We start from the raw sequence: 15,816 nt of genomic DNA on the forward strand, positions 1-15,816 counted from the left end.
AAGGGTTACCGCACCTTCCGCCAGCCTTCTACTTTCCTTTAGACCCTGTATGGTAGTGCACAAATGAGCACTAGAACCAGAATCCATAACCCAACTAGAAGTAGAAGAAACCGTTAGATTAGTTTCAATTATGAGCAAGTCTATACCTTCTGAAGGTGTGTCACCTTTCTTGTTCTTTAGGCTCTCGAGGTATGAAGGACAGTTTCTCTTCCAGTGGCCTTCGACATTGCAGTGGAAACATTTTCCTTTGTCGTTAGCCTTTTTCTTTTGAACTTCCTTCTTTTGCTTCTTGTCTTTCTTCTGCTTCTTTGCAGGCTTCTTTTTCTTCCAAGTAGACTTTCTCTTGGAACCAGAAGTCAACTCAGCAGCAAGGACATTGCCCCTTGAACCTTTCAAGGCTCCCTCAGCAGTTACCAACATGTTGATTAGTTCAGTCTTAGTGCATTCAATTTTATTCATGTGGTAGTTTACTATAAACTGACCAAATAAATCAGGAAGTGACTGTAGGATCAAATCCACTTGTAATTCCTTGTGCATGTCCATACCGAGCTTCTCAAGCTCCTCTAGGTCCTTGATCATGGTCAGACCGTGATCATGGACAGACTGCCCTTCGCGCATCTTCGCTTTGAAAAGCCTCTTGGACACTTCAAAACGAGCTGTGCGACTCTGCTCACTATACAACTCTTGCAGGTGTGCCAGTATCTCCCTAGCAGTCTTTATATTTTCATGCTGGCATTGGAGTTCATTAGACATGGATGCCATCATATAGCATTTTACTCTAATGTCATCATCCAACCACTTTTTATGCATCTCACGCTGAACATCAGTAGGACGTGCTGGTAGTGTGGGGATATCTGAATCGAGTATATAGCCTATTTTCTCACAGTCCAAAACAATTTTGAGATTTCTAAGCCAGTCTTTGTAATTGGTTCCGGTCAGTCGGTTGGTCTCAAGAATACGGGTCAAAGGGTTTGAAGCTGACATTGTATCTGCAGAGAGTAAAGATTCTAGTTAGACTTTTGTACTTGATCCTAATCTGTTCTAAGGTCTTTTAGAACAAATGTAACTCCCACTATTTTCTCGAATCCCTCACACTCCCCTGGTAGGAAAACGGAAATCCCACACGACTAGGGTTTCTAGTGGGTACTGCGGTCCCACCGATTTATATGCCACCTCACCTAACAGTTATTGGTGACACATAGATGGATGAGTGTACAACTCTTGTACAATGCTTCTCAAGCATGTTGCAGTGTTACTTGGTCTCTAAGCCATTAAGACCTCACCTAACAGTTATTGGTCCCATTTCTTAGTTAAGTCAGACCCACCGTATAACCGTAGGAATAAAGTCGTCATTGGGTCCTCACCTAACAGTTATTGGTGCCCAACCCCACCTTTACCCTACAACATCTCATGTCTATAGAGAGGTCCAGCCCCCCGATGCAACTTGACCACTGTGTCCAGCCGAGACAAATCAACATCAGAAAGGCCTTAGCAGCTCTACTACAGTGGAAGACCTATTGACTTAATATTGGTTAATCAGGTCTTAGTGTTTGTAACTTGAGCCCTTCATAAGAGGTAATCGAACAATTGGCCAGGTAAGCAGGTGGGAGGCTCCCCTTACTCGGAGAGTAAGGTCCTAATTAAGTAACCACCTTTCATGCTTTCCTAGACACCAATTAGATCAATTAATCTAATATGACTTGCTCATGTCGGTTCACTCTCGACTTGATTGAGGAGGTTTTGATTTAGGTCTCAATTGGGGTTGCTACATCACATGTAAAACCTATCTACCCGACTCGCATTCACATCTCATGCAAACGGTACATCACAGGCAGTTATAATCGCAGCATCAAATAAAGTTAAACTTTAAATAGGTGATGATCATGGATTCTAATTAGGTCGTATTACAAGCACATGCACATCAATCGATCAAGTGGTCTTCAACTCTTAAATTGGTTCCAAGCCTCCTTGATTCAATCCTTGATCAACTCTTGATCCCATCGCCATCAACCGCTTAGATCACCTTTCATCTCATGCCTTTGCTTCAACTTGATCGTTGATGTACATCACATCACAGAAATACAACCAGATGTAAAATAAAAATAAAAATAATTTACATCTCCTTTTAGGAGGCACGCAGGCCTCTCAAAACATCAAACAAGATGCATGCAAGCATCTGAAAAATTACATGACATCGCAGATCACATCGCAGGTCATTACATTTGATACCAAAAGGGTTTGAATCCTATGATCATCACCGTATGCAACAATTATAATTTTCTGATCTGAAAACTAACTGATTGTATCATGACATAGGTCGCTGATCATGCTAATCATGATTCTAAACTTTGTAATCCCATTAACAATGCATTTAGAATCATCTTTTTATCACATAAAAATCAGCATGCAAAAAATCAGCACCCCTGAAAAATCTGCATGCAGAATATTTCAGCATGCATGATCATTCAATTTTCAGATCTAATATGCCTTTAGATATTTAATTCTTACCTTAATCTACGAAGCCTAGGCTCTGATACCACTGTTGGGAACCCGCCCATGCCGCTGATATTTCAAAAATTAAATCAGATGGCAGCGGAAGAGGCATGTGCGGGATCGGACGTTCATCACATGAACGTTGTTTCGAGACCTTTCGTAATTAGGTAAGAATTAAAACTTTTAAAACTATTAGGAGATCAAATCTTCACCTTGCGCGGGTAGATGATCACCGCAAATCTGAATTCGTGGTTTTGGAAGAGGGTTCGCTTGAAGCCGTTCAAACGTCCGGCCTCTACGGGTATCCACACGAAGCAGGAACCAATCCAAGCTTTCTATCTCACCGGGGTGCTAGCTCCCTTGCAGAGATAGCTTTGATGGCTGATCTCCTCTCTTTCAATCAACCCTTGATTGTGCTTGAGTGGAGGAGGAAGAAGAAGGGATCTTGAAGAAGAACAAGAACGCTAGATGCAACCTTTGCTTTCCCTTGCTTCGAATCCCAAACGAAGGAGGAAGAAGAGGACCGCCAAGAGATCTTTCTTGCTCCCTTGCTTTCGGTTGAAGACCAAGGAGGAAGAGGAGGAGGCCACGGCTGCAAGGAGAGGGATGGATTCATCTAGGGTGCCGGCCCTAGCCTCCTTTTAAAGGGAGTGGAGCTCCTAACATTTAGGAGCTCCATGACAACTTACCTAAGAGGGGGCGCCGGCCCCCTCTCTTCATGTCGCCCTAGCCATGTGGAGAGGGGCTGATGCCCCTCTTACTTGGTTAACCTAATCCTCTTCCAAAGAGGATTAGGTGCCTCTCTCATGGTTTAATCCTAATCTAATTAGGATTCGCCAAATTGGGTTCAATCTATGCTAGTCCTAATCCAATTAGGACTTGAATGAACCATGACTCAATTGAACTCTTCAATCCTAATCCAATTAGGAGTCATGTTGATTCATTAGATTAATAATTAATTTAGACTTAAGGAATTCTAATTCAATTAGGATGTATTTAATTTTAGTCCTAATCTAATTAGGACTCTATTTGAATCCGAAGTCCTAATCTAATTAGGATTTCTAGGAATCCTACTCCAAGTAGGAATCCTATTTTAATTCAAAATTCCTAATCTCATTAGGATTGTAGGAATCCTATTCCAAGTAGGAATCCCAGTCCTACTCCAACTAGGATTCCCAGTCCTAATCCAATTAGGACTCTAGGAATCCTACCCGAAGTAGGATTTGTGTTTAAGTCCAATTGATTAATTCCCTTTGTTCCTTTTTCAACTTCTTATCAATCAAATTGATTTCTTGTGATTCCTAATCACGATTTCAACCATCGGATCGGTCAATACTTCTATTGTGTGTGACCCCATAGGTTCTATTCTGACTGGTAGTGGGATATATTGTGATCTCTATCTCAATATCATTGAAAACTCCTTTCAATGGGTTGGAACGATTCCAACTCAACTCATTAGGGTTTATCGATCATCAAGATAATCCCTATGAGTCCCACCATCCACCAGTGACACCTAGCAGCATGTAGTGGCTACCCAGCAGAATGGAATGATGAACCTCTAGGTGCAGTTAACGTGTGATACAGTCCTACTATCGTGGATCCCTACAGGATGGAGGTCATGGACAACTCGTCAAACCCCATCGTCTGTCATATGTCAAGATTTGTTCGACTTGAGTTCGATAGTGGAAAACTCCTTTTCACTTTATATAACTGCCCTGGCCAAGGTCTTAGAACTCAATCTAACAAATCACATAGGATCACTCCTTTTCTATCAAGGTCGATAGATTCCTTATAGGTGCATACCCTACTCCTACAGTGAACCTACTGCAGCCAATCTACACTGCATGGACCCATATGGCTAGAGACCATGTATGTGTGCAGTCAAACTACAATAACCTCACTGTGAGTAGCCGAAGCACCGCAGGTCAAAGGACCAGTCACACTACTGCAACATCAAGCAAGTCACTGACGAGTGGATAGACATCCAAGTGACTTCTTGTCTTGGTCACGCTCAGTACCCTTGTTCTCTAACAAGCACCTGCAGTATCACTTCAGTGTCCCTACACTGTGGACTCAAGTCTCGTCCATCCAGAAGGAAAGTGATCTGTGCACTGATCGGATTGATCACCGTCCTCGTGATGATCCATTGATCAGGAGCATTTAGAAATTAATCACCAATGATACATGGCTCAAATTCTCAACTCTTGAGAATATGTATCATCATCTTATTAATTTCTTGGACGATTCATAGACACATAAACAATATGAATGAAAAGATGCCTTTTATTTATTCAATAATAAATAGTCAAGTACAAAATTATGTCCCTAGAATCAACAATGTGTCAGCCAAATTGGCTTCTAGGGCATACATCTAACAGTTGCGCTGCCTTGGAGTCGACTCGGACTTTGCGGGAGTCGACTCGGCTCTCAGTGTCCAAAATTTGCTCTCTGACTTTTGCCTTGTATTACTCTGGGAGTCGACTCTCGCTTCCTTAGGAGTCGACCTGCCAACCATCGGAGTTGATTCGAGTTCTTCAGGAGTCGACTCGGCTCTCAGGGTCCAAAATAGCTTCTCTGTGTTTCTGTCTGTTACTCCCTGGAGTCGACTCGTTCTACTCTGGAGTCGACTCGGCAAGCATCGGAGTCGACTCGCGCTCTTCAGAAGTCGACTCGTTGACAGGTTCTGAGATGAATCTTTCTGTTCGTCTGTCTGTTCTCAGTCGGAGTCGACTCGTACTGTACAGGAGTCGAGTCGAGCTTGTACCGGTGCTTCTGATACGCTTGGAGTCGACTCGTAATCTCCCGGAGTCGACTCGAGACTCAGACTTTGGTTCAAATTGAATTCTTTACTTATCCAAAATGTATTGAACCAAATCTAGAGACTCTTAACCATAAATTTACAAGTATTTGACTGAAACACTAGATTGAATTTATTAGTATAACATAAGATATACTCAAATGCTTTGAGCTCATCAAAATCAAATATGGTTATAATCAATCACTCCACACACTCCCCAAGACCTCTTGGAAATTTCACTATAATTCCTCAGATTACAGCCGGTTGTTTTACAAGCTCACAACCCAACTTGTTGTTTTGCGAGATCACAACGAACTCGGTCGGTTTTCACAGGCTCACCGACTAGAACCAACCGATTGTTTTCACGGGCTCACAATCCAACCCAGTTGGTTTTCTCCAGTTCACCAACCACAACCTTACACCGTTGGTTTTTCCTTTGGCTCACCAACAAACCTTAACACCTTGATTCAATCCCTTGATTGAATCAAGTTACAAGATATTAGACTAAGAATTTAAAGCAAATACAAGCTTCTTAACTAAGTAAATATAGCAATGTAAACAAGTAGAGTAAAGAGAAGCCCTCAAACAAGTTTTGAAGATGAAGGAACTCGGCTTCTTCTTTTTTTGACCCTCTTCTGATTTGGCACGAGGCAGAGGATCACTGAGGCAGCACACAGTTGGAGAGGAAGTTTTGGGATTCACTCAGATGCTCTTCTTCTCTCTCTTTTGCTTTGAATGGATCTTTTGTGCTTTTGGGAGATTTCTCTTGAAATCTCTTTCCTAAGTATTCTCTCCCACTTCCATAACTTCTTCCCTAGCTCTCCTCTTGATTTTATAGCTTTGGATGGCTTGGAAACAAAAATCTAGCTGTTAGAGACAAAAATAGAGCCGTTGGAGTCAAGAAAAAACTAGCCGTTACGCCTCCCAGCGTGCTGGAGTCGACTCGGCTGAAGTAGAAGTCGACTCGGCTGAAACAGGAGTCGACTTGTGAATAGTAGTCTGTCGGCACTGTAGCTGGGAGTCGACTCCGCACTGTAGTGCTGAAGTAGGAGTCGACTCGAGCACTGTAGCACTGAAGTAGGAGTCGACTCGAGCACTGTAGCGCTGAAATAGGAGTCGACTCGAGCACTGTAGCGCTGAAATAGGAGTCGACTCGAGCACTGTAGTGCTGAAAATCAACTCTCTGTTTTTTTGTTTGTTCTCAGTCGGAGTCGACTCGTAGAGTATCGGAGTCGACTCGATCACTATTTCTTGAAACTTCAGAGTGCCAGAGTCGACTCTAAACTTCCAGAAATCGACTCGAGAACTATTCTTTTGAATCTTTCTTTGAATTTGCTCCTCCAACTTGAATCCTTTGAACTTGAAACTTAGGCAAATAAAGTGTAGCATTCTTCCAACTTTTTTTGAGAGCTTTTGAGGCCTTCTTGTATTTTTCCAACTTGATATGTTCCCTGCAAAACAAATTATCTTTCTTCTTGCAATACAAACATTAGTATTTATACTTCAAGATTTTGTGATCATCAAAATCAATCTTTAAATCAATCTTTGGGTCATCAAGGTAACTTCTCCTCTATCCTATTACTGCTTTAAATTTTCTTTAACATTGAGGACAATGTTAGATTTAGGTATGAGGGTGAGAATATTTTTGATTTTTTATGCAAAAAAAAAATTAAAATTAAAATTAAAATTAAATTAAAATTAAAAAAAAGGAAGTTCAAATTCACCTACACATAAGCACATGAATAGTGGGGTATGTATACTTGCAACTAATATGAATACTTTTAATCTTCGGGATAATTTAAAGTTATATGTGTGATGAACATTCTAATCAAAAAAAAAGATAAAATAAAATAAAATAATGAGTTTAATTTAAGTCTTCTCACTGAGTAACCGGGCCTCTTGCCTGGCAAGCAGCGAGTGTTCGCGTAAAAAGGTGAGGATGATTGAGATTAAACTCTGAGTGACTAATTTGGCCTTGAAGCCTAGCTAACTTGAGTTATTAAGCCTGTTAGGGTGTCTCTACACCTAGTGCCCTGAGCTATTTGGATCGGGAGTCATTGGCCTAACACTCGCTACATGGGTCAGCTAGAAAGCTTAATAAGGCTAGATATTGCACAAGTCATTCTTCTTAGCATAGTCTGATAAAAAAAAATATATATAAATAAATAAATAAAGTCGGGGTGTTCATTACCATTTAACTCTAGAAAGTCTTGAAAATTGAAGTGATCATGTTGGAAGTAAGTGAAAGCCACTCATTTATATGATACTATCTTGCACCTCACTACATTCTTGACTTGTTAGCAGATAGATAGGGAGTAATGAAACTTGAGTTAAAATCTGCTTAAATATGATAGCAATAAGTCTTTATTTTCCTTGCAATTCTAAGTTCATACAATAATACTTCTTCAAATTTTGAGTTAAAAATTGGAAATCCCTGACTAATGAAGTTTGTGCGTAACTTCTCTGCAAACCCTCACGAGACAACACTCGTCCACTAGAATAACCTAAGGGTTTAACGGCTTGTTGCACGTGCTAAGTGCAATCGTAATGCTCTACGAAAATAACACTTTTGCACTCTTATTTTATCATTTTCGCACTAAATTGCTAGAGACTAGCAATAAGCTAGTTGGGGGGTGTGATGAGAGCACAAAAGTGCAATCGTCGTACCATCTTAATTAGTATTATAGTTAATCTTTAATGATAAAATTAATTAATTAATGTTGTATTTGTGTTTGAGTGCAAGGAATCCAAGAGACCCAATAACATTAGGTTTAAGCCCAATGCCCGACAGCCCGAGCCCAACAAATTCTTCAGCTGCCATGCAAGCATGAAATCTCAGCCATCCAGCCAATCATCAACATCCCAAATAAATCCATTCCGTCCGCATCTTCAACAAGTCCTCCTAGGATCCCACAGATCACGTCATCATCACGGCCGTCCATCTTCCAGATCAGATCCCGCGGCCCTGAGTCCGTGATCAACGTGCCAGCCCCATCTCAGAGCCGTATCGAACGAAGATTGTGCATCCCAGCAACAGCCCATTCCATGATCCCCTCCTCCCATTTCTTTCGCCCGTGATGCAGAAACAGCTCCCCATCCCAGCGTATCACACATCGCGGCAAGCTCCATTCCGAATCATCCCACGGCCAAAGAAGGAAGGCCACATCCCCAGCTTTTTCCATTTCCACCAATCCCTTCCTCCACATCTTCCTCCCAGCTTCTTCAGCCGTGCCAGCAACGCCCGCGTTCTTCACGCGCTGCCAGCATCCCAACCGCATCCGAGCAAGCGTGATTTCCAGCGATCTACCAACGCCCATCAAGCATCTTTCATGATCAACGCCCGAATCATCCCGTGGCATCTTCCATCTTCAGCGCGTCTCCTCCCTTTCGAAGTCAAGCCGTGATCCAAGCTTCCACCGTGGCCGTGATCGGCTCCTCCCACCAGCCCACGGGTCATCACCTCCTCACAGCATCCAAGCAATCCCACTGCCAGCAGCCTGTGAAGCGGCCCAAGATCCCGTCCGTATTCATCTTCTTCCCGTGAATCACCCCCTCCACGGATCAAGCTCCCGCATCACGCTTCCGAATTAGCACCCATTGATCCCGCGATCAGCGTCAAGCTCCGTCGATCACGCTCTCAGCTCCTCCGCTGCTCGTGAAGCCCCGTTGATCGCCTGCCTTCTTCTTCCATCCCGGAACTCCATCCCAACATCACGCGTCCGTGAATGGTGTCTTTCCGAGATCCCGCAGCCAGACCTTCATCCGAATCAAAGGTCTCAGCCCCTCTCCCATGGATCCGCTCCTCCCATCATCGCACCCGAGCTCCATGAAACGTCCCACAGTCAAGCCTCCGGTACGCCACTTTCGGATCCCAAGCATCCTCACTTGCCTATAAATAGGGTGGCCATCGGAAGAAGAAGGGGGGGGGAGAGAGCTCTCAACTCGGTGCGGGCTGGTTCAAGAAGGAACAGGGAGGAGGCCATCGGCTGGTTCAAGTGAGAAAGAAAAAAATAGAGGAAGCTCTGTTTTTGGGGAAGAAGAAAGATAAAGTATTAATTATTTTATGTTGAAGGTCCACCGTGGGAGAGAGAGGGAGAAGAGAAGTGATTTGTTTTTCTTCCTTTGTTTTCTTTACGTTTTATTTTGTAGAAGGAGGAAGCATTAGGCTTCCAATCTTCATTTTACTTTTGTAATTGTTCTTTTATGCAATCCATTAATTTTTCTTTTATGCAAATCATGTTTTAAGTTAAGTTTAATTCCTGCAGTTTATTTTATGCATTCTAGAATTTTTGTTTTAGTTGCAATATATGAAATTTTCTTTCATTCAGTCTATGTTCCAGGCTTCAATCTTCCTAAGTACTGTTTTCATCCATGCCAAAATTTTCCTTTGAATAGTTAAATATTTTATTAAATTTACATATGTTCTTCGATTCCAAGTATCTGTCTTTTCGTTATTTTCAAATGGAAAACATTCTCTGATAGACTAGAGAATCATTTAACATCCTCAAAGTAATGTTTTTATTCTACCATTCAAAAATCGATTTAAAATCCGAGTGAACGTTTTAATTTTTATGCAACTCCAATCGTCTTCCTATGGATCGACCTCTTACGACCACTATTCTTCGAGTAGAACAGGTAAGAGTAAATTAAATTTAAACATTGTTTGTCGATTCCAACAACGATCTGTTTAGCATATTTTTAGGTAAACAGGAATCGAACGAACACCCAACTCAGCCGAGTGTTGAAGAATGTTATGAACACTTTGGCCGACATGAGGAGAGTAAGTAACACCAATATAGAGAGGTTAAAAAAGAGATTCATTAAAAGAGAGAGTGATAGAATGAAAAAAAAATGAGGGAGAACATGAGTCGAAGAAGAAGTGTTGTAGAGAGGAGATTAGAGGGAGATCAGTATAGAGAGAGATGTAAGGGGGACTATAACAAGAGTACCGAGTCCGAAGAGGAGCTTGTCCATGCTCGAAGGCTTGAAGGCCGGAGAAGACACGTGGATAGGTGGGGGCTGATTGGTGATATCTATGATGAGAGTTCTACTAGGGATCTAAGGCTTCAAGAGAGGGGGCCAAAGGAACCAAGATTTAACTTTCCAACATCCAACCACAAGTGCAGCACCAATGCAAAATCTACCGACGGCCATAAACTTGTTTCCAAAGCCCATTGTGCAGCCCCAAAGTTGCAGCAACTAGCTGCAACAACTAAGGACGCAGCATCAACCTTGGAGGAAGATGTGTTGGGAACCCGCCCATGCCGCTGATATTTCAAAAATTAAATCAGATGGCAGCGGAATCGGCATGCACGGGTTCGACGTTCATCGCATGAACGTTGTTTCGAGACCTTTCGTAATTAGGTAAGAATTAAAACTTTTAAAACTAATAGGAAGATCAAATCTTCACCTTGCGCGGGTAGATGATCACCGCAAATCTGAATTCGTGGTTTTGGAAGAGGGTTCGCTTGAAGCCGTTCAAACGTCCGGCCTCTACGGGTATCCACACGAAGCAGGATCCGATCCAAGCTCTCTATCTCACCGGGGTGCTAGCTCCCTTGCAGAGATAGCTTTGATGGCTGATGTCCTCTCTTTCAATCAACTCTTGATTGCACTTGAGAGGAGGAAGAAGAAGGATGAAGAAGAGGAAGAAGATCAAATCCCTTCGCAGCCTTCTTCTCTTCGCACGCGCTGAAGCCAAGGATGAAGACCAAGAGGAGGGAGACGCCTCCTCTTCTTTTCCCTTTGCCGATGGCGGCTGAACCAAGAGGAGGAGAGGGGCTTCCACGGCTTGAAGAGGAGGAAAAGAGATGCACTAGGGCGCCGGCCCTAGTCCTCCTTTAATAAGGATGAAGGGCTCCTACAAGTTAGGAGCCCTTGACAACTTTCCAAGAGGGGGCGCCGGCCCCCTCTCTCTTCATGTCGCACCTAATCAAGTGGAGAGGGGCTGATGCCCCTCTTACTTGGTTAGCCTAATCCTCTTTCAAAGAGGATTAGGTCCCTCTTTCATGGTTTAATCCTAATCTAATTAGGATTGGCCAAATTGGGTTCAATCTATGCTAGTCCTAATCCAATTAGGACTTGAATGAACCATGACTCAATTGAACTCTTCAATCCTAATCCAATTAGGAGTCATGTTGATTCATTAGATTAATAATTAATTTAGACTTAAGGAATCCTAAACCAATTAGGATTTGTTTAATTTTAGTCCTAATCCAATTAGGACTCTATTTGAATCCAAAGTCCTAATCCGATTAGGACTCTAGGAATCCTACTCCAAGTAGGAATCCAATTTTGATTCAAAACTCCTAATCTCATTAGGATTGAGGAATCCTATTCCAAGTAGGAATCTCAGTCCTACTCCAACTAGGATTTCCAGTCCTAATCCAATTAGGACTCTAGGAATCCTACCCGAAGTAGGACTCTTGTTTCAAGTCCAATTAATTAATTCCCTTTGTTCCTTCAACTTCTTATCAATCAAATTGATTTCTTGTGATTCCTAATCACGATTTCAACCATCGGATCGGTCAATACTTCTAGTGTGTGTGACCCCATAGGTTCTATTCTGACTGGTAGTGAGATATATTGTGATCTCTATCTCAATATCATTGAAAACTCCTTTCAATGGGTTGGAATGATTCCAACTCAACTCATTAGGGTTTATCGATCATCAAGATAATCCCTATGAGTCCCACCATCCACCAGTGACACCTAGCAGCATGTAGTGGCTACCCAGCAGAATGGAATGATGAACCTCTAGGTGCAGTTAACATGTGATACAGTCCTACTATCGTGGATCCCTACAGGACGGAGGTCATGGACAACTCGTCAAACCCCATCGTCTGTCATATGTCAAGATTTATTCGACTTGAGTTGGATAGTGGAAAACTCTTTTTCCACTTTATATTACTGCCCTGGCCAAGGTCTTAGAACTCAGTCTAACAAATCACATAGGATCACTCCTCTTCTATCAAGGTCGATAGATTCCTTATAGGTGCATACCCTACTCCTACAGTGAACCTACTGCAGCCAATCTACACTGCATGGACCCATATGGCTAGAGACCATGTATGTGTGCAGTCAAACTACAATAACCTCACTGTGAGTAGCCGAAGCACCGCAGGTCAAAGGACCAGTCACACTACTGCAACATCAAGCAAGTCACTGACGAGTGGATAGACATCCAAGTGACTTCTTGTCTTGGTCACGCTCAGTACCCTTGTTCTCTAACAAGCACCTGCACTATCACTTCAGTGTCCCTACACTGTGGACTCAAGTCTCGTCCATCCAGAAGGAAAGTGATCTGTGCACTGATCGGATCGATCACCGTCCTCGTGATGATCCATTGATCAGGAGCATTTAGAAATTAATCACCAATGATACATGGCTCGAATTCTCAACTCTTGAGAATATGTATCATCATCTTATTAATTTCTTGGACGATTCATAGACACATAAACAATATGAATGAAAAAATGCCTTTTATTTATTCAATAATAAATAGTCAAGTACAAAATTATGTCTCTAGAATCAACAATGTGTCAGCCAAATTGGCTTCTAGGGCATACATCTAACAATCTCCCACTTGCACTAAAGCCAATTGGTCATATATCTTAGGCCCATCTTCTCAAGGTGGGCTTCAGTCTTTTGCTGACTCAGCTGCTTAGTGAACGGGTCTGCCACGTTATCCGCGGAGTCTACTCTCTGCATTTCTTCTCAACATAGTCGCGTATGAGATGGAAGCGCCGCTCTATGTGCTTGGACTTCTGATGAGACCATGGCTCCATAGCTAGTGCTATGGTGCCAATGTTATCGCAGTAAAGTGTTATGGCATCTAATGACATTACACCTAACTCTGCAAATCAGAAGGTTTCCACTGCACCCTTGGATACGGCTTAACATTCAGCTTCTAAGGTAGAATCTATAATAATCGGTTGTTTGGAACTCTTCCAATTTACTGAACCACAATTGCACATATTCTGATGTAGACTTTCTATCATCAATATGTGTGCATCCTTCTACCTTCAACTCTGATCTTCTCCCAAAGACCAAGAACATGTCCTTAGTTCTTCTCAAGTACTTAAGACTGTTCTTTCACAGCTATCCAGTGCTTCTTGCCTGGATCCGACTGATATCTGCTTGTGACACTCACAGCAAGAGCTATATCAGGTTATGTACACAGCATGGCATACATGAGGCTTCCCATTGCCGATGCATAGGGAATCTTGCTCATGTGTTGAATCTCTTCAGCAGTGTTGGGGCACATCTTCTTGGAGAGATGAATTCCATGCCTAAGGGGTAAGAGACCCCTCTTGGAGTTTTCCATGCTGAACCTCTTCAGCACCTCCTCTATGTACATTTTCTGTGAAAGGCCAAGCATCCTTTTAGATCTATCTCTATAGACCTTTATTCCCAAAATATAGGATGCTTCCCCAAGGTCTTTCATGGAAAATTCTTTTGACAACCAGACCTTGACCGAGGTTAGCATGGGAATATCATTCCCAATCAGGAGAATGTCATCTACGTACAGTACGAGAAAAACGACAGCACTCCCACTAACCTTTTGTAAACACACGGTTCCTCTTCATTTTTGATGAAATCAAACGTTTTGATTGCGTCATCAAAACGAGTGTTCCAACTCCGAGATGCTTGCTTTAGTCCATAGATGGACCTTTGCAGCTTGCAGACCTTGTGATTTCCATCACTGGAAGTGAAACCCAATTGGCTGTTCCATATAGATATCTTCATCAAGATATCCATTCAGGAAAGCAGTTTTCACATCCATCTGCCAGATTTCATAATCATGAAATGCTGCAATGGCAAGCAATGTTCGGATGGATTTTAGCATGGCTACAGGTGAAAAGGTCTCCTGATAGTCAATGCCTTCGCGCTGACTATACCCTTTCGCCACAAGCCTTGCCTTATAGGTCTCTACCTCTCCATCCGAACCTATTTTCCTTTTGTAGATCCATTTACATCCAATAGGTACAATACCTTCTGGTGGGTCTACTAAGGTCCAGACTTGGTTGGAATGCATGGAGTCTAACTCTGACTTCATAGCTTCCAGCCATTTCTCGGAATCGATATCAGATATCGCCTCGTTGTAGGTTTTGGGATCCTGTATGTGATCCCTATCTCCCACTAGGAACATTTCCTTGGTATCCTCTTCTAGTATACCTAAGTATCTATCGGAAGGATGGGAGACCCTACTAGATCTACGAGGTGGTTGAGGGACATCGTGTACTGGCTCTTTATGAATGGGTTCTATAGGATCCATGACTCGTTGCTTTTCAGAGACTTTCTCTTCAAGCTCAATTTTCCTCCCACTGCCTCTATCAAGGATAAACTGATTTTCCAAGAAGATGGCATGACGGCTCACAAATACATTGTGATCCTCTGAGATATAGAAATTGTATCCTAATGACTCTTTAGGATATCCTATAAAACGAGCAATTATGGTCCTAGCCTCTAGTTTGTCCGCCTGTAGTCGCTTGACGTGGGCCGGACATCCCCAAATCTTGAGATGACCCAGACTTGGTTTCTTACCATGCCATATCTCATACGGTGTGGTAGGAACGGATTTAGAGGGAACTCTATTCAATAAATAAATCGCTGTGAGTAAGGCATCTCCCCAAAGGAACATAGGTAAATCAGTGAAGCTCATCATGGACCTGACCATGTCCAACAGGGTCCGATTTCTCCTCTCTGACACCCCGTTGAGTTGAGGTGTACCCGGAGGTATCCATTGTGAGACTATGCCGTTTTCTTTGAGATAGTCCCGGAATTCCCCACTAAGGTATTCTCCTCCTCGATCTGATCGAAGAGCCTTAAGAGGTTTTTCAGTTTGTTTTTCTAGTTCATTCTTGAACTCTTTGAACTTTTCAAAAGATTCAGACTTGTGTCTCATAAGATACACATACCCATACCGTGAATAATCATCGGTAAAGGTAATGAAGTAAGAATAACGTCCCCTGGCTAGCACATCGAATGGGCCACATACATCTGTATGTATTAGGATAAGTATTTCAGTGGTCCTCTCCCCATGTCCTACAAAGGGCAGTCTAGCCATTTTTCCTTGAAGACAGGACTCGCAAACTGGATATGACTCGAAAGTCAATGAGCCTAAAAGCCCATCTTTATCCATTTTGTTCATTCTGTCCTCTCCAATATGGCCAAGCCTGAGGTGCCACAAATATCTTTGGTTTATCTCATCTCTAGATCCTTTGGATCCTTTGGCACTCACTTCTTGCTCGGTAACATTCACAGATACATCCATATGTAAATGATAGAGACTGTCGATCATGAAACCACGTGCAACTATTTTATTTCTGAAATAAAGAGAACAGCAGTCTTTGTCAAATGTAAAAACATGACCTTCCTGTGCTAGACATGAAACAGAAATCAAATTTCTGCTAGCAACAGGTACATAATAGCAGTCTCTAAGTATTAAACTAAATCCAGACGGTAGTCGCAGATGGTAGGTGCCCACAGCCACAGCAGCAACTTTTGCCCCGTTGCCAACCCGA

Source organism: Phoenix dactylifera, unplaced genomic scaffold (genome assembly GCF_009389715.1).
Source record: "Phoenix dactylifera cultivar Barhee BC4 unplaced genomic scaffold, palm_55x_up_171113_PBpolish2nd_filt_p 000189F, whole genome shotgun sequence".
Classification (NCBI taxonomy): Eukaryota; Viridiplantae; Streptophyta; class Magnoliopsida; order Arecales; family Arecaceae; genus Phoenix; species Phoenix dactylifera.